Below are 20060 nucleotides of genomic sequence, written 5' to 3'. Positions count from 1 at the left end.
TCTTTTCTACTCTGAGTACTCAAAGCACTTTCGCAACTTGCCTCATTCACCCATTCACACACATTTATACTATGGATTAGAAACACATACAAATTCACCCAGATAGTTTTGAGTAATCTTACAAAAAATTCAACATACAACACTGAGAAAACACCTTCAACCTGCAGAGCAGAATAAATTCCCTTTTCAACTGAAATGATGATCTGAAAGTTGATGGAGACAAGCGGGAAAATGAGAAGGCTGTATCTTCTGGTTTGACTGTTTCTGCGCTCCGACCCCTAACAATAAAGTTCAGCTTTCATTTGTTTGGCTGTATTTATATATGCATGCGTGTGCTTAAACATACACTGTCTGAACTCCAGGGCACGTGAACCCAAACTGTACGAATTATGTGAAGAAGCCTGAATTGTCAACGCCGAAACTATTTTTAAGCATCTTTACAGTTTACATTATGATGAGTCGTCTTGTATGAGTACAGTGCATGCGAGTGAAAGTAGGAACTTTCTTTCTTTGTGTATTTGTGTGTTTTGGCCTTGAACTATGGGAATGAATTTATCAACAACAACAACAACAACGACGCAATCCAAGCCCTCCCTGAGGAAATGAATGTTAAAAGCCACTCTGGTTCCCATGAGCGCTCTGCCCACGCATACTGTCACTAGATTGTGTTGGTTTCTATTGTGAAACTCTATACAATGTTGCTACAAATAAACCCATACATCACTGCTTAATCACAACGTTACCATGACGAAATTGCAGAGTAATTACACACACGGGCCACATCAATGTAGTCAACATGCACTTCAGTGTTTCTGAGATGAACGCTTCAGAACTCAGTCTTTAATCAGGTTGCAATGAGAAAGTAGAGACTGGGAAAGCCAGTACACGGGGTTGTATTATTATTCTAATTGTAGGTCATTTTAATGTTTAGTATGTATGCATGCCACACTCTCTGTGACTTATAAACATACTTTTGCGATCTAGTTTTACAAATGACCACAGTGGGTCTGTGCACTAAACTAAAAGGCACTCAACATGACTGATCAAGAACAGAGCCATTTTATGTGCACACTATTGCATAAAACAAGTACGGCTAAAACTATATCTAGATGTTTTCAATCAAGAAGCTTTTGCTAATTAACCACAAACACAAAACCTTTGCTAGCCTTAAAGAACTATTTTGCTGCAGCCATGCTGGCATGAAAAATTGGTAAATGCAGGTGTTACTAATGACATTAATGTAGGATCTGTTCCATTTAGGTACAAAACACTGCTAATGTGATTAGTAACATGTCTTTACCTATAATTTCATGCTGTGAAATAGGTCTATTGTTCCTAAAAGATCAGTGTGCACATTTGTACAACATTAAAAGCATCTGTAAATGCCAGTAATTCCCAGTATTAATGGCTACAAACAGCTGCGAGGGACAGCAAGCTTTTAGTGCCACAAAATGTGGCAGAAATATTTAAAATTAGGGTAAATTAGAGCCCTCGCTTTGGATTAGTATTTAATACCAGGTGATACACTGACGGGTTGATAACAACAGAGAAAACACTTAGTGTATATTACTGCTGTAACCTTCATGCTCCATGAATATTGTGAGCACATAAATTAATTATCAACATGTGAAAAAGAAAGTTTTCATATGCTTCTCTACACCTCTGCTGCTTCCACGGGAATTAAAAGGGTAAGTGGGATCCAGAAAAATGTCATCAGCAATACAGATTTGGCGTTTTGCTGGTCTGAAGCATTCAGGTATGTGTTAACACAATGTCACAATCTTCCCAGGAGTCACAGGAAGTTTACGCCAAGGTCAGTCTGCGCAATGCTCAAAGAAACTGATCAAGAACTACATCTTAGACTCTACAGGCCTGAGTTCACATGTTAAATGCAAAAGCTAATGACAGTGCATACAGAAAAAGCTTGAATAACTATGGTTTGATTGGAAGGAACAGATGACCATTAAAATAGAGATGTTTGGCCATGATGCATAGTGCCATGTTTGGTGAAAACCAAACACAGCATATCGGCATAAAAACCTCATACCAATCAACAACTGACTGTTTGTTTTGCAGCCACAGTACTTGAGCATCTTGCAGTCATTGAGTCAATCATGAATTTCTCTGTAAACCAAAGTATTCTAGAATAAAATGTGAAGGCATCTGTCTGACAGCTTAAAAGCTTTGTCCAAACCGGGTCATAACAGGCCAGGAAATCTACAAAAGATTGGCTGAAAAAGAAAATAATCAAGGTGTTGCAACTGCCCGGTCAAAGTCCAGACCTCAGCCTGACTGAAATGCTGTAATGGGACCTTAAGAGAGCCGTGCATAAACGAATGCCCACTGTAAGGAATGAAGCAGTGCCGTAAAGACGAGTGGGTCAAAATTCCTTGACAATGATGTGAGAAACTGATAAAGTCAGGTCTTGTGTGGAAAAAGCTCAGTTAGACAGCTCCAGTGGTTATCTTCCAAATAACAGACGTGGATACAAAATCTTCCCTTTGTGTTAATATGCCTCCCCTATGAGTCAGCAAGCAAACACTAAGCAAAGAGGGAGTTTGCAAAACTCTCTGTTGCACATTGCAGCTGGGACTGGATATATTACAAGCTGTACTGTTAACTGTGCAAAGAGTGACAATGGCTGACTACAGATAAAAGGGTGATCTGCTTGAATTTGGCTTCCACATCATGCGTCCTAAAAAGAAAAAAAAAGAAAAAGAACAAAGCCAATGAAGCTACAAAGAAATCAAAAAAAAATGAAAGAAAGATGGGCAGCAAAGAAAGATTGTACAGGCTGTACGTTGAGTGTGCAGGTAATACAGCCACAGCTGCAGATGTACAGTGGGGCAAAAAAGTATTTAGTCAGCCACCGATTGTGCAAGTTCCCCCACTTAAAATGATGACAGAGGTCAGTAATTTGCACCAGAGGTACACTTCAACTGTGAGAGACAGAATGTGGAAAAAAAATCCATGAATTCACATGGTAGGATTTGTAAAGAATTTATTCGTAAATCAGGGTGGAAAATAAGTATTTGGTCAATAACAAAAATACAACTCAATACTTTGTAACATAACCTTTGTTGGCAATAACAGAGGTCAAACGTTTACTATAGGTCTTTACCAGGTTTGCACACACAGTAGCTGGTATTTTGGCCCATTCCTCCATGCAGATCTTCTCAAGAGCAGTGATGTTTTGGGGCTGTCGCCGAGCAACACGGACTTTCAACTCCCGCCACAGATTTTCTATGGGGTTGAGGTCTGGAGACTGGCTAGGCCACTCCAGGACTTTCAAATGCTTCTTACGGAGCCACTCCTTTGTTGCCCGGGCGGTGTGTTTTGGATCATTGTCATGTTGGAAGACCCAGTCTCGTTTCATCTTCAAAGTTCTCACTGATGGAAGGAGGTTTTGGCTCAAAATCTCACGATACTTGGCCCCATTCATTCTGTCCTTAACACGGATCAGTCGTCCTGTCCCCTTGGCAGAAAAACAGCCCCATAGCATGATGTTTCCACCCCCATGCTTCACAGTAGGTATGGTGTTCTTGGGATGCAACTCAGTATTCTTCTTCCTCCAAACACGACGAGTTGAGTTTATACCAAAAAGTTCTACTTTGGTTTCATCTGACCACATGACATTCTCCCAATCCTCTGCTGTATCATCCATGTGCTCTCTGGCAAACTTCAGACGGGCCTGGACATGCACTGGCTTCAGCAGCGGAACACGTCTGGCACTGCGGGATTTGATTCCCTGCCGTTGTAGTGTGTTACTGATGGTGACCTTTGTTACTTTGGTCCCAGCTCTCTGCAGGTCATTCACCAGGTCCCCCCGTGTGGTTCTGGGATCTTTGCTCACCGTTCTCATGATCATTTTGACCCCACGGGATGAGATCTTGCGTGGAGCCCCAGATCGAGGGAGATTATCAGTGGTCTTGTATGTCTTCCATTTTCTGATGATTGCTCCCACAGTTGATTTTTTCACACCAAGCTGCTTGCCTATTGTAGATTCACTCTTCCCAGTCTGGTGCAGGTCTACAATTCTTTTCCTGGTGTCCTTCGAAAGCTCTTTGGTCTTGGCCATGGCGGAGTTTGGAGTCTGACTGGTTGAGGCTGTGGACAGGTGTCTTTTATACAAATGATGAGGTCAAACAGGTGCCATTCATACAGGTAACGAGTGGGGGACAGAAAAGCTTCTTACAGAAGACGTTACAGGTCTGTGAGAGCCAGGGATTTTCCTTGTTTGAGGTGACCAAATACTTATTTTCCACCCTGATTTACGAATAAATTCTTTACAAATCCTACCATGTGAATTCATGGATTTTTTTTTCACATCCTGTCTCTCACAGTTGAAGTGTACCTCTGGTGCAAATTACTGACCTCTGTCATCATTTTAAGTGGGGGAACTTGCACAATCGGTGGCTGACTAAATACTTTTTTGCCCCACTGTACAACAAGCTTTGATTCACTGCAGTTCAAACACATAGCAGAAGAATCACCTCACTGATGAAAGAGCGCCAGTGATATCAAACTACCACATCTTGGCTCTCCCAGGCATGGTGCACACACACACACACACACACACACAGAAATTATAAACTGAGAGTTCTTAGAGAGAAAAAAGTGAGAACATGGAGATATTTACACCAGCATTAAGAGAATGGGTGCAGGTATGTGCAGCAGTTCTTACATCCCCTACTGTACATGGACAAATATTGTATAGACATACACACATACCATGATTCAGCTTGGATCAAAGACAGTGACTGTAAGGTCTCTGCTGTTTATCTCCCTAAGGGGATTGTGCCTAGACAGATGAGAAGTCAAAAGGAAGAAGATATGGGGTGAATTTTTTTTATTTTAAAAATGGACTAACAGTGTACAGTCAGAAAACAGATGATGGAGATGTGGGAGACAGAATAAAAAAGCAGGAGGAAGCACAGAAAGAGGGGAAACAGACAGAATGAGAGCGAAAGAGTGAGAGAGCAAAGGGCATAGCAGACATGGTTACTCATGTAAAATGAGTCGAAATCAGTTAAACTTGTGTGTCCTCTTTCCTTTTATCTGTTAAGTCTGCTTCAAGACCAGTAAACCAACTAGAAAAATGGGAGTGACAAGCTATCATCCAGTTGCCAAGAGAATTTTAAGTAGACCGTAAGGCTAAAATGCCTCATTCTCAACAGATGGACTTCAGCGAATACACAGGCCTCCTGAATGTAAAAAGGACAGTTAAAAGGAAAAAACAAGCTGAGATTGTGTTTTATTGTCGGTAAATGTCGCTCATTATTTCAGGCAAAAAGGTTTAAGAATCAAAGAAACTCCAGGGCATATTTCCAGCCACACTTACAGAAGCAAGCAACGACAGGTGTGACCCATCTCAGAGTTTTTTGTAATAGTCTGAAAGGCAAAAATCACAAGAAATTTCGGGGCTTTTGCAAAACGGAGCCTTACCGCGCTACCCATCACACCAAACCCATCTCATTTTTAAAATGAATCCACTTAAAGTCAGAAAAATATTTTCCACCACTGGTAAGATTTTATCCAAATTGTAGCTCTGCTTAACAGAGTCGGGGAAGCGCTTCTGATGGCTTTCCAATACATTAGAAAGAAAGAGGAAGACGGAAAACAAAAAAAAAGGATTTGAGGATTTTGTGGGTCCCAGCTCTCAGCACGACACAGCTCTAACTATCAGTTGAAGTTGCTCTCATCTGTCTGGTGTCTGTGCAAGTCTGTCTCACAGTGGGGATCCAGCACTGTCTGTAGCCATGGAAACCACAAGGATGTAGCTCTGACAGTCATAGCACTATTATACAGATGCCCCCCTCCCTCCAACCACGTACGCACACTCACAAGGAAAATCCAATGATCAAAGTAACAGCGAAGTCACATTTTGTGTCCTTGAGAGTCTGCTGCGACTTTGCCGCTTTACTTGTTGTATTAAAAGAAACTTTAGAACCATATTTGTTTTGGATGACAGGATGATCTCTCGTGTTTCTGCTGCAGCTCTGCTTCACGTTGATGCAAGTACTGAGTCCTCCGCTGCTGGCAAAGAAGCAACTCCACAAGGGTTGTTCAAGTTCAACGAGTAGCTCAAGGGCATCTTGACCTGTTTACTTTATGGCTGTTTACTCTGCTCACCCAGCCTTCCCCTTTTCTAAAACCAGCTCACTTTTAGTTATGTACCCACAGCAACAGCTACAGCCACCCAACCTTAAAAACTTCTCCCCGGGAACTCCAGCCAAGAAAAATGAGCCACAGAGGTAATAACCTTCTACCTCACGGAGCAGAAATGCTGTGGCAACACAGTTCTGTTAGTAGCAAACAAACCATTTTGTACAACATACTGTATAAGAGTCGATCAGTCTAATGAAAATACAAGCTACAGGGTTTTATGAAGGTGGGAAAATGATTTGGTTAAGAGTCAGTTGGTTGCTCAGAGGACAATAAGAGCAGTGAAAACGACAGGGAAGACAGAAGTGTGAGAAGTGAGACAGAAAGGAAGAAAAGGAGGCACCAAATTAAGTGCTGAAGTTGCAAAGAGGTGGTCAGAGTAGATAGCGGGCATAGAAAGGCCAGGAAATGAGTGGTACACTTTAAGCAACAAATGTGACGTATGGCTTACATAAATGAGGATTTTGGAGCCTTAGTCACTATTAGCTTTTTTGTATTGTGAAATAAGACGGAAAAGATGATGCTATAGTTGAATTATATACGCAAAAATTCCAGCAGATGGAAATTATGCAAGCGCTGTCTAGAAATGAAGGTTTACCCTTTCCTCACAGAAACGCAGCTGCTGCAAATCATGTCACGTAAAATATTCTCTAGATGGCATAAAATCAGCAGATCTACATGAGTTTATCTAATGTTTGCTAAAGATTACTTTGTTATAAAGCTGTTTCACACACACACTTAAAGCCACTAGTGGTCAGACTGGCAGGTAGGAAAGAAGCTTGAATGTGCTGGGATTTGACCAGTTTACCATATGCAGGCTGCCAAAAATCCACCACACACACACGTACACTAAAACACATACCAGTGCTTCATCCAACCACAACCTCAAAGTGTGTGTGCCTGTACATGTCTATCTATGCGCTCCTACTGTATATGCGACCCCGTACTTATGTGTGTATGCAGGCCTGGATATCTATATTTACTGTGTGTGTCTCTGACTGAGTGACTGTGCTGGCGTCCTAAGTGTCTATGTACGGGAGTGGAGCGTTAGAGACACACTATAAACAATATAGGGACTCCCTTGGCTTGTGTTTACTGACCGGGATAAAGGCTGTCATTCGTCTCTCAGCACCAACCTACTTCCGCCTCCGTACAACTAGAAAGAGGGAGAGGTGCACTTAAGCCTTGGCAATGTCAGAGCAATCTTATCTTGCCAATAAAGCTTCTTGAATGGATTTAGATTAAACTGAGCGGAAAAAACAAGAGCGGGCACTGGTGCATTTGGGTCGTCTCTTCCTCAGAAAGACTGCCGCCCTTCTCCTCCTCCCCTTCTTCTCTTCCAAACTTGCATGTTAATGTACTTACAGCTTGCAGGACCTTAACTCTGTCCTGAGACACAGGCTGGCATAATAAACAAGAGCCTGAAATAATCTCTCCCCCTAGTTCCCTGGCGGTATTTTAGTGGGGAAGCAAATTCCCAATGGTGGATCGAATTATTTACCCACATTTCTGTCTTTCCAATTCCCTCACCCTGAGTTTTTCTGGCAGCCTTTCCTTAACGTCTCTGTGCTTCTCTTTCTAACTTGCCATTTCTCCATTTTTTCCCTCTTGTCTTTGTCCATCTGTGGTAGCCAGTGAGACGCATGGTCTACCCACACTGACCAGTTAAACACCCCTTTGCCTCTGTCACTTAGTCAGCCTGTCTGCTATACAGCTCAGGGTATTGCAGGCCAAGCCATCGCACTGAATTAAGGGGCAAAGGTGCACAAAGTCTCCTCATGATGTCACGGACGCGGATGTGCCTCATGACATTTTGACAGTCTTTTCCTGCTCTGTCTTGTTTACCTTCCAAGACTGTTATTTCAACAAATTTACACCTTGAATGAGTGCAACCACTCTATAAACTCAAAACAATTCTCATAAATGCACCTTAATGCAGCACAGGCTTCAATTGTTTCCACTGTGAGAGAACCTAAAAGAGGGGAGGTAATGAAAAGAGCAGGAGAATCAAAACAAGCATAAAAAGCTGCAATAAAATATTTTTAGCCTCAAACCCATTCATGTCTGGAACTAGGGCCAAGAAGAACCACACCACCATGACTATGAATGGTCCTGTTAGTCTCTCTTTTACTTTCTCGCTTGGCAAGTGCCCTGCCACTGGAGGAATGCCTGGTTTGTATTCAGATGTGCATGTAAATGCACGTATGTGTGACAGTGCGTAGAGTCTGGACAAAGAGCTCCAGTGTGGACAACAGGACACAATCAACCACTCAATGGATAGCCATTAACTCATCACACACAAACGCACACAAACGCACACACAAATTCCAGAGTTCACAGATGAGAAGCAGCGACATTCAGAACCAACCAGCCAATGAGCACGAGCGCGCTTTACTGCGGCTACAATGGAGCCAGTCAATGGGGCTGTAGAGGGATTGTGGGAGATCTCCGAATTACCGTGTCAGGATCTTCATCACTTTCTCACTAATCTTCATCCTCTCTCCCTCAACCTCTTTTTATTTTGTCCTACTTCCTTTTTCCCAGGGTGGATCTCTCAGTGGTTAAAGGTAGCTAGGAGAGGCCACTGGGCACAGTCCACCTCCCACTCGCTTGTGTATGAATCACTCCATTGTGGCTGTGCTCTATTCCGAACGCTGTTGTTTTCAATTTTAGAACTCTTCTGTTTGGCCTTATTTTGACAACCACATGCTAATTATGTTTTTGTTTTTATTGTTGTTCCCTGTTTGAACAGTCATAAGAAACAGGTAAATAATGCATATCACCATGTGTATCGCAAGATTGACCAAGTTAAAAAGGATTTAAATCGATTTGCATGCATATAGGACTTTTTTTAGTCACACAAAAGTTTACCGAGTATTGTTATCAACTTTGTAATTATACTGTTGTCTAATTATAACGACCACTGTCATGGAAACACTACACCATAACACAAACCTGCCAGTAGCCAGAATAACCCTACCTTTACCCCTTTGATTGCAATCTCCTCAGTTGCTTCTATCTGGATTTCTCTTTCCTCATTTCTCTGAGGTGCTAGCTTTCAGACATCAAGCCATAAAATAATTGTATGCCTTCCAAAAAAAAACCCCAGAAAAACAATTAACTATTTGGACGGCACTTGAGCACCTGAAGGCAAAAGGCTGTGGTTACTAAACTGAGTAACTTCAGCTTATTGACATGCAGCTTCCCCAAAACACCCACACCCACTTCTCACTATCACACTCACACTTTCCCTGTCATGTCTTAATTTTTAGCAGCCGGCAGTGTTACACGGAATATGAGACGACCACCCACCTACCCACACACACACTAGACACATGTTTCTGGGAAATGTGAATGAATGTGTCACAAAAAAAGGCCATGAAGACACTCAATACAATACGGCCTTGTGCTACAATGATGAGTTACACAGCTTTGTGTGTGCACGTGGGTGTGTGTGCTTGCACAACCAAGGGCAGGCAAGCGCATGTGGGTGCAGAGAGCTACATAAATCACACTCTGAATCAATTAGAAAGCATAAATGTGAGAAGGCCAACAGCAGTCGGTGTCCTGGTACTCGGTTTAATGTTGGCTTGACTACAGACACACCACACCCTCACCATCCCACCACGTGCGCGCACACACTCACACACACATCCAGACTCAAAGCCAGACAGAAACACTCAGAGAGTTTGGGTGTGGATGTGATGTAACTGATAATTTTACATGAAAGTAATCCAAAAATGAAATGTGATTAACATTTTCATGCCACAGGATTCTTTCTCCTCTTTATATGGCTTAAAAACTGTGATTCGCACACAGCAGCTGTCTGACAGAGAGCTGAACACTGGATGAGGATCTTGTTTTTAAAAAAGTTTTTGCGTGCCTATGTTAGTTCAAACACAGTTTTCTTTTGTATTTCTTTCCTGTTACATAACCAACTAGACTCCTATTATATACCATCTTGCATGTTTGTGAGGATTTAGCATTCACAGAGTCACCAAACAAATGCATTTACTGAGTGTGAGAACAGTGTCTACTATTGGAGGTAATTTCACTATTTAACAATACAGAACACTAATTAAAAAGAGATGTAGGTTTACAGAATTCTGCATGAGAAGAAACAACAAAAGTGAAAAACTGCAATGTGCAATACACATTTTTTATGTCCATCAGTGTTACTGTTACTTTTTAAAAAAAATATGCTTTAACGTGTTGTATTTTCACAAAGTTATAAAAAACAGATTAAAGAACAGGCGCGTCCTGGTTCTTTCCCCAGGGTCTCCACCCAGTTGGACTCACCTCAGTCAGGAGGCAACCTGGAGAATAAATCCCTAGGGTGGTTTGGGAATAACTCTGACTCAAACCCCACACCCTGTCCATGGATGGATGGATGAATGCATGGATGGATGGGTTAAAGAACCAGTGGTCAAAACAGAGTCAAAAGACTGAAAGACCCTCACTTCTATTTTTTCTTTTTAAAACACAGGATACAAAGGCTTCTCCAAACTGCAGGAGCACCTTTATTTAGACCTTTCTGGTTACTAAATGCCTTGAGCTACTCGAATTCCACAATCTTACTTTGCAGCAGAGGCCTCCAAATCCTAATTCAGTTAAATCTTGATGAAATTAGTAAGGTTAGTTTCTCAGAGCTCTAAAAGCTCCCTCTTGAGCTGAAAGGGGCAAAAATAGCACTAGAGTAATAGCACAAGAACAGCGCATGACACCCAATGAAGGTTTAATGGACATTCCCTCTGAATGCATTGTTAAAAAAGTCAAATGAAAAGAAAGCTTTTTAAAAAAACAAAACAAAACACACACACACACACACATATAGGTAATATAACACCCCACTCACATCCCACACCTCTGAAAATAAATAATCCTAAAATCCAATCTACCCCCGGAGACAAGTTTAATCAAATAAAGTTGCATATTTTTATGTAGCGCAAATCCCCAAATGCAAATCTGAGTTTTCAACAAATTGCAAAAATAGCACCTTCCATCCTCAGCTTGGATAATGACGAGTTCCTCAAAAATCCTCTCTAACAATGGAAAAAAACAAGGTACTGTAAAAAATAATAATAACTGCATCGCTCATAAAGCACAGACATAATCAATGAAAGTAGAGTAATTCACACAATTAGCAGTCATATTTGTGGCCTTTCAGACATATGGAATATTAGCATCATATATAAACATCATATGCTCACATCAAACTCTCTTTGTCAAATTCCCACAGGTGATTTATATTCAGAGTTAATTTGTTATTTGTTGCCTTTGCCTTGGTAACAAGAGATGTTGTACTTAATACCTAAAACACCTATAAATAGACCAAACATGAACAAGAATCAAACAGGACAGTGTGAGTCTGCAGTTTGTGACTCAGCCCACTGAGCCAAGCTACATCTGTCTGTGTGAACCCACCACAACCACATTCATTACTAAATTACATCAGGACACTCCCAAAGTACTCCAATGGGGATATTGTTGCTAGGCACTTACTGTCCTTCTACGCCTATGTGAGAACTGGATGAAAACCAGATTAATATCACACACACTTAGTAGTGCGCACAAAAATACATACACACACACGGGCAAAGATCCACACACACAGGCACCTGCGAAAAGACACACATCTGTGAGGGGAGAAATCGCATAAATACAGTTCCAAACTCTCTCTCGCCTATCCGCCCACCGTTCCACTCAAAGTAGGTGATCAACTTACCGAGAAGTTAAAAGAATTAATAGTTAGAATAATAACAAACCAATCTCCTTTGCAATATGCAGGTGAAAGGAAAGGAGAGGAAGGGACGAGGGCTGTATTCACTTGAATAATCATCAAATGTACACTTTCAAATGATGGATTAAGATAGAATAGGACAGGAAATCTCAGCTTCTCAGTATCAAGAACTGTAACACTTTGGAATCATTTAATATAAAAGGAAACAACCGTCGCTAATCAGTGAAGAGAGAAGAACCCAAACTGCTCGGCCTCTCTCACGCTCTTACACTTACTTTATACTAGTGGTGAATATATGTACAGCCTGCGATGCAGTTTACTCTGATGCCATACCTGTGCAGGCTTTGACGCTAACATATAGCTACATTTCTAGGGAGGTACATGCAGGGTTTCAAAAGGGTCTGCGGTTACAAAGTACCTGTTGTGTATAAAGTATAATTCCTCTGTTAAGTGTGAATGTACTAATTATCCTCCTGTGGGTTGAGACTCAGACACACTATTTGAAAAGTATTTGACCACACCTCTTAATCTTCCAATGTTGGTGTTTTCAGGCCCATTGCCTCAGTTGTATAAAATCATAAATGCCTTTACAAACATTTGTGAAAGAAGGGCCATTCTGAAGAGATTGCATGAAATTTCTTCCCTCCGAGATATTTTATGATCAACAATAAGCGGTATTACAAGGTGGAAGTGATTAGAAGCCTGATAAACTTAATCGCAAAGTGGCAGCCCATGTAAAGTTGAAGAGCAGGTTCAGAGTGAGTGGTGTGGCATATAGTGTCTAAAAGTCGTTAAATCACTGCTGACCCAACAACTGCAGAGCTCCAAATCTCCGGGTTTTCAAGACCAAGCAGCTCATGTACATCTAATGTGTAGGTGGCCCAGTTCTTTTGTGCATGTAGTGTAAGTTTACCCATTGATTCAGGCCGTGAGCTAACTTAACATCACATTTCACAAGGGGAAAGCATTGCTCAGCCCACTGGTGACAAGAAGCTGACTCTAAAAATGAACTCAACAATTATTTGAAATGAATGAAAAATATTGTTTATTAAATCAACAAAGTGATGCGTTGTTGCAGTCCCAGTTAGACCTAAATGAATACACTGGTCTGTCACAGATATATAGTATTGATGTATATGCTGTCCAATGCATGCTGATATAAAAACTGTTTGTGAACCTTTTCAACAAAAGAAGATGCAAGAAAAGACACTAGAAGTCTCAGTCTCAGTCGTTGTGTCCTTGGGGAAGACACTTCACCTACCGCCTACTGGTGATGGCCAGAAGGGCCGATGGCGCGATATGGCAGCCTCGCTTCTGTCAGTCTGCCCCAGGGCAGCTGTGGCTACAACTGTAGCTTGCCTCCACCAGTGTGTGAATGTGAAAGTGAATGAATAGTGGAATTGTAAAGCGCTTTGGGTGCCTAGAAAAGCACTATATAAATCCAATCCATTATCATTATTAAGTAATTTACGTTATTGCACAATGTTTCCAGTCTGCACAGCTTCACAATCTCAGTGTGTACAGCTGCTAATTAGTATGACAAAGAAATTACTGTAAAGTAAAAGAATGACTCCACAATTTTCTCTCTCACATATAACTATAACAACGTGCATGCATGTTTCAAAGGTACATCGGCCAATGTATCGATAAACTTTAACTCCCTAAAAAATAATCAGGCTGTTCTTTTCTGAAACAGATCAAGTATCAGATGAGAACAATTCATATTTAAAATAAAAAATATCAATGTCCTTTCTAAATTTGCTAGTTCCCGGTCTGCTTAGTTACAGTTATGCCCACTAAATTTGAACACAAAAGGAATCTCGTGCATATACTGCACATTTTTTTGCCAAAAGTTATGAGTCCAACATTGCTGTGCGGTTCTGTTTTGAATTTACTGCGGACGGCTAGTGTTTCTTCACCTTAACTTACTAAATCATTAAAGGAGTTTCGAAATCAACTTGAGCATAGAAAGGAAAAGCTGAATTAGTGCCTCCTTTCCATTCACAACACACACAAAAAACAGGAAATCTTTACATTTGAAAAGCCAAGCCCTGAGACTCTTAATGAGTCAATTACTTACTGAATACAATAACTTAAATTAAAAAGATATATATGAAAAACAAATATTTTACGTCTGTCACTGATGATTAGAACAAGATAAGTATGTGAAAATGTGACAAGGTCTGGTGATGCAACACACACACACACACACACACACACACACACACACACACACACACACACACACACACACACACACACACACACAAACATCCACATTCCCAAGAGTTCAAGCAGAGCAGTCTTTGTGGCCTTTAAAGAGTCAGTGTGTCCAGCCAGGCTCGAGTTACGGCAGACAAGATCCTCTCATTCCTTCTCCCTCTCTCTTTCTCCCTCTAACACACACACACACACACACACAAACAGACACAAACACAAATTCTTACATCCATCATCTTACAGACACATCCAGTGAACAGGCCAGGGAGCCACAAGAAAGAATTGGTTTGTTGCTCCCCTCTCTGACTCATTCCTACCACTCTCCACTCTACAATAAAAGGAATAGCTATACAACTGACAGGCTATATGTCAAGCCCTGGACTGTGTTGATTGCTTATACGGTCCCATCAGAAATCCCTATGAGCATGGAGATGCTCATAGGGATGAAGAAATAATAATTTTCAAAGCCTGGAATAAGGAATATAACAATAAAAGCTTTTCTGTTGCAACTAATGGACTTTTATATCTAAGCTGTTCACTTCCAGCAATAATTTGAATCAGTATTTTGATAAACACCTATAGAACTACTTATAGAACAAGATAATACAATTACACACGCGTGCATAGCCGGGACTGAAATCAAATGGTGAAGTAGATGCAAGGAGATGACGCATGTACTGCAAAGCATCAATGAGAAAAAACACACTCTGACAATGTCACAGGTGGGAAAGTGCTATTTGTGGGTTTTTAAAATAAAGTGTCTTTCAGGTGTGTAAGCTACAGCAGGCTTCAAAGGGCACAAAAATCAAAGAACTGAGGTCATTACGGGTCATCACTAAAAGAAAAGGCAGGAATTATAACAGAAGATGCCTCTCATAGTGTGTGTGCTTATGTGCATGTGTGTGTGTGTGTCACATCTATTCTAGGAGAATACCGGGGGAGAGACCCTGTGACTGACCCCCACCTCACAGGATATGACAGGATATCGCCGCAGTGGCACGGACACACAAACATATATGCGCACAAACAAACACATTATGGGAGTGTCGTTTCCATATTGGAGACACATTATAGTAATAAACAGCCATTTTTGGTTAAAAAATGTTTCACGCGTGTATTACCGCGTGGAAGGTGCTATAGGAGTAAATATTTATTTAACAATTATCCACTGTGCACTCAGAAAAAAGGCATTTTACATAAATCCTTGAATTAGTCGTTCTCTGTGAGGCTCTTGGACTCCCAACGTGGGGGAAATCGTTTATAGTACCCAGAGCATCATAAATACAATCAAAATAACTTACAGAATTGCTTTTAAATCCAGAAGATAAGTTCACTTACGCCACAAAGTCAAGTTACCTGAGCGCTTCAGCAGCTTTCCCACAAGGTTTCACTCATAGCTTCCGTGCTGTTTGCAGCGGGCAGGTTCAAAGATCCGCTACAATCTGCGCGTCCAATCTCCAAACTTCCTTTCACACGACTGGAGGATCCCCCCACTGAAGTGAAAGGGCACTTGTGCGAATTTGCACGGACCATTACGCGCGCGCAAAGACAAATACCCCAATAAACACGCCCCAGTTATGAAAAACCCCGCAGCTGATGGTACAGGCGACCCCCCCCCACCACCCTTACAATGCAGCGGGGACGGCGGTAATCGCACGATAAAGTTTTCCCAACAGGGACGAGGGAAAGCGCTCATTCTGACCGCATCGCTTACCTTCGTCTCCCCTCCTTAACTCCTTCAGCCGTTTCCAAACTCTGTCACGACAAGGCTCGACGCAGACTGCGAAACCGAACAGCCGCTTTTCGGGTAGCCGGGGAAGAGCGGAGAAAGCATACGGAGGTTTGCTTCAACACGCAGAGGCTCCGTGTGTGTGACAGAGAGGGATTGTGCGTATGCGTGTGTGAACGCTCATGGAGAGAATGAGCAGAGAGAAGAGAGCCGGGGGAACTTAGGGGGGAGTTCCCGTGAACATACCGGCGGGGCGGGGGCTCCGGCAGAGTGACGGCTGGCTTACGTTTGCAGCTCTTTAGCAGCCTGGATAGGATATTAGTAACCCAGGTTACCAGCGTTCAAAAGTAGCCAGGATACGTGTATTTACCCAAGTATACGCAGTATTCATGCATCTGCTTTTGACGTGGGCTGTTTTACGTGGTATTTATTTTTCTTCTGTATTTTTTCCACTTTTCTGCATATCTAATGTGCATCTATAGTTAAAACATATGAGATTACAAATTATTATTATAATACCCATTTTTAATCAGGGCTGAAACCACACTGTATTTTTATGATCAATATGCTGATGAGGTTTCTTAGCTGATTAATGCTTTGGTCTAGCACAGGAAAGTCAAACATAAGCCCAGAGGGCCAGAATGAGCCAGGCAACGATTCCAATCCGGTCCACTGGACAGCTTTAGAAAATGCGAGGGAGTGCATAGATTTTTAACTTTTAAACAAAGTAATTAACTAACACATAAACAATTAAATAACAGGTAAATTCTGTGTTTTTCCACTATTACAGTGAGACTGCAGTTTTTTTGTTTTTTTGTTTCATTAAGGATATTATCTGTGAATTAATGAGAACTTTATATTTTATAATTACAGGTCAGTGTCATTTTGCACATTTATTATATAGTTTCACTGGTCTGGCCCACATAATTTCAGAGTTGGCCCCTATATGTGGCCCACAATTTTAAATGAGTTTAACATCACTGGTCTAGCATATAAAATGTCAAGATACATTTAATAACGCATTAGGCTGTGTAGGGTTTCAAGTCAATACCCCACTTTTTAGACATAATATGACAATATTAGTGCCTACATTCTATGAAAAAACAGTTTCCTTAAGATGTTTTTAACCTATTGAACAGACCAAGATAGACAGAATGAAGTGTAGAGTCGCCACACAAGAAATTAGCCCCACCCCCCTTTCTTTTTACAAATAGGAGTCTAAATTCCCAGGCTGGCAGTCACAGAGAGGGACTTCACAGTGAATCCACAAAGAATTATAATCATATACTAGATTTAAGGATCCCTTTGTCTTTGTTATCCCTCACAAGTGCAGGGAAGGTAGTTTTTCCATTTTACAATATATCGGCATTATTTGTGTGTATGAGCTCTAATGTGGAGCCTTTAGGGCCCCTTTTCATGAATAATTTGGGGAAAGTGTTGTTCAGCCTGAGTCTAAATGTATAAGAATGTTTTTTCTGTGGGCCTCTTTTAATAATACATTTCATTATGAATAATTCATAAGTGATAAAACTGAAATATAGTGTTTACATAAGGCAGCAGGTATTAACCACGCAGTTAATTTGGTGAAGTGCAAGATTAATATGCTCAAAATCTGTGTTTCTATGGAGACCAGGTAGTCGGCTTCCATGACGAACTGCAGATTATGACACAATTTGAGTTTATAAATGCAGACAAGAAGAAGATTTTTTTAGTTAGTCAGATGGCTGGCAGTAACACCCATGCAGAAAATTTAAGTGGAGAACTCTCCCCACAGCCCTTCCACTTCTCCTTGTTTTGTTTTGTTTTTTGATAACAAGTGACCCTTCCCCCAGCTCTACATATATATACTCTGTTATTAGAGCCACATGGTCAAAGCAGCAGATGGGACTTCAGTGTCCTCCATTGCTGTTAAAAGAGCTGATAAGGCTGCAGACGCTAGTTGATAGTGGAAACCACAATTTTAGCTCATTTAGCTCAATTTTAGATGACTCAAAGGGGCAAAAAATAGCAGTAATAGGATGTATTCTGTGGTTTTGCTGCTGAAGGTGTGAAGTTATGCCAGTGAGACCTGCTGATGGACAAACTGGTTTAAAGGAGCTCAGCTTTTTGCATACACACACAAAAACACACGCTCACACCTAAGATCTCCCAACAAGTCCTACTGGAATGTGTCTCCTGTAACAACATCAGCTATCACAAGGTTTGCATCACATGACAAGTGGAGCCACTTTGTGTGTCCATGTGTGTGTACAGCTATATATTTCCGAGTCTTTGTGTGTGTGACAGCACCTTGTTTGGCCAACAGGATACAAATAAGTACTCTCACTCAATTAGTGAAGGAGCCAGTCCAGAATTACAGCAGGAGAAGAACAGCCAGAGAGACAACAGTAAGTCACTTAAACGTGTCAGGAAACTTGTCCCTGATAAAAGAATAGAGCAGAATGTAGCTTTAGCGGCAGACTATGTTTTTTTTAATGCTTTTTATTTTGTTTACTGTGTTTGGAAATCTGGGTTAACAAATATTTTCTGCTCCGTGAGCAACAAAAAATAATATGAAATATAAAAATCTCAATTCACCCAAATTACAAATAAGAAAAAGAGTAGGAAACAGCTTTTTAGCAGTATATGCAGTGCTATACAAAAGCTTCTATTTATTGAGAAATAAATAGAAGCTTTTTTTTTTTTTTTACACATGTCAAAAATGGAGATGCAGGATAAAAGGAAAAAACTGAATTTGTACAAATCTAATGAGGTTGAATGTTATTATTTGGTATGTCCACATTTAACTCTTACTCAGCTTTCTTGTCATTTCTTTAAGAAGTCTTCAGGAAAAGTTGTCCAGGCTTCTTGAATGACATTCAAAGCTCTTCTTTGGATGTTGGCTGCCTTTTGTTCTGTTCTCTGTCAAGATGATCTCATACTGTTTCAGTAATGTGGAGGCCAGTCAGTGACTGATGGTGTTCCATTATGTGTTCTTCTAGCCAGGTATGCTTTTACTGCATTGGCAGTGTGTTTGACTTAGGCTGCTGACAATCAGATTCTTTCTAGAAGATATTTCATGGTGGATCGCAAGCTGATGATACTTGTTTTTGTTCATAATTCCATCAATTTCAACAAAAATCTCCAACACTACTGGCTAGAATGCAGTCCCAAATCAGGACAGAGCCTCCACCATGTTTTACAGATGTTGAACATGTTGGGCTGGATGTGGCCCAGAGTATTGGCATCCCTGCTGTAGAGACTCACTTTAATAAAAAAAATTCCAAATTGGATTCATCACTCGATAAGACGTCATGCTACTGATTTTCAGTCCATTTCTTGTGTAATTTCTATAGTTTGCATGTGCAGACTATTCTCTGTTTTCCATTTTTTGAAAATTTATTGCAGCTATATTCCTGTTTTGCACTTTAAATGTTAGAGATAATTAGTGAAGGAGCCAATGGATTTGTGATAAATGAAATCATACCCATACCGTATTTCCCTGTGACTGAATGATCTGAAATGTTTGCAACGGATGAATGTGTTGCAGTTGCTTCAGTGATTTATAAAACTACTTTGTAAAAAATATATTTTCTCAGGATTTGTGCATCTGTTTCATGTAGTTTGGATGCATCAGCACCACTCCTTACCACTAAAACGAGAAAAAAGCCTTCTGTTGGCGTTTCTCAGAAATAGATAATAATGGATTGCATTTTTATATAGCACTTTTCAGGGCCCTCGAAGTGCTTTACAATTCCACTATTCATTCACTCTCACACACTGGTGGAGGTAAGCTATAGTTGTAGCCACAGCTGCCCTGGGGCAGACTGACAGAAGCGAGGCTGCCATATCGTGCCATCGGCCCCTCTGGCCATCACCAGTAGGTGGCAGGTGAAGTATCTTGCCCAAGATACAACGACCGAGACTGTCCGAGCCGGGGCTCGAACCGGCAACCTTCCTGTTACAAGACGAACTGCCAACTCTTTGGGCCACGATCGCCCTTAGGTAGATATAATTTATTTAATCGTATCATGTTTTCAACAATGGATCCAAAAGGGTTTGGGTAAAGGGCATCAAAATGTTGCATGCCATCACTCACACATGAAGGAATCTGTTTTGTATGAATGCATGTAACTTGACCATTTAGGCCTTTACCCACTTTGAAGTCTTGTGTTCTCCATGAAATTCACTCAACTCATTCTCAGAGTGGTTGCCTTCGCCTTGAAG

The 20060-nt window shown here is 41.0% G+C and overlaps 1 protein-coding gene across 4 annotated transcripts in view; it reads right to left on the bottom strand.

Annotated features, from left to right (window-relative positions):
- The window catches only part of LOC146496065 (serine/threonine-protein phosphatase 2A regulatory subunit B'' subunit alpha-like), a 63593-nt gene extending 47479 nt beyond the window's left edge, over positions 1–16114 (bottom strand). Inside the window, exons 1-2 of one of the 4 annotated variants that reach the window (XM_085144103.1) lie at positions 15840–16113; positions 15464–15618 (exon numbers count right to left, since the gene is read on the bottom strand). The gene's annotated coding sequence lies outside the window, so the exon portion shown is untranslated. Of the gene's footprint in view, positions 1–15463; positions 15619–15839 lie in introns of all 4 variants that reach the window. The other 3 variants (XM_085144102.1, XM_085144106.1, XM_085144101.1) reach the window with 3 other exon arrangements.
- Positions 16115–20060: the final 3946 nt, after the last annotated feature.

The sequence above is a fragment of the Neolamprologus multifasciatus genome, chromosome 19 (assembly GCF_963576455.1).
Source record: "Neolamprologus multifasciatus chromosome 19, fNeoMul1.2, whole genome shotgun sequence".
NCBI classification, from domain to species: domain Eukaryota; kingdom Metazoa; phylum Chordata; class Actinopteri; order Cichliformes; family Cichlidae; genus Neolamprologus; species Neolamprologus multifasciatus.
This window is presented reverse-complemented; position numbering and strand designations above follow the sequence as displayed.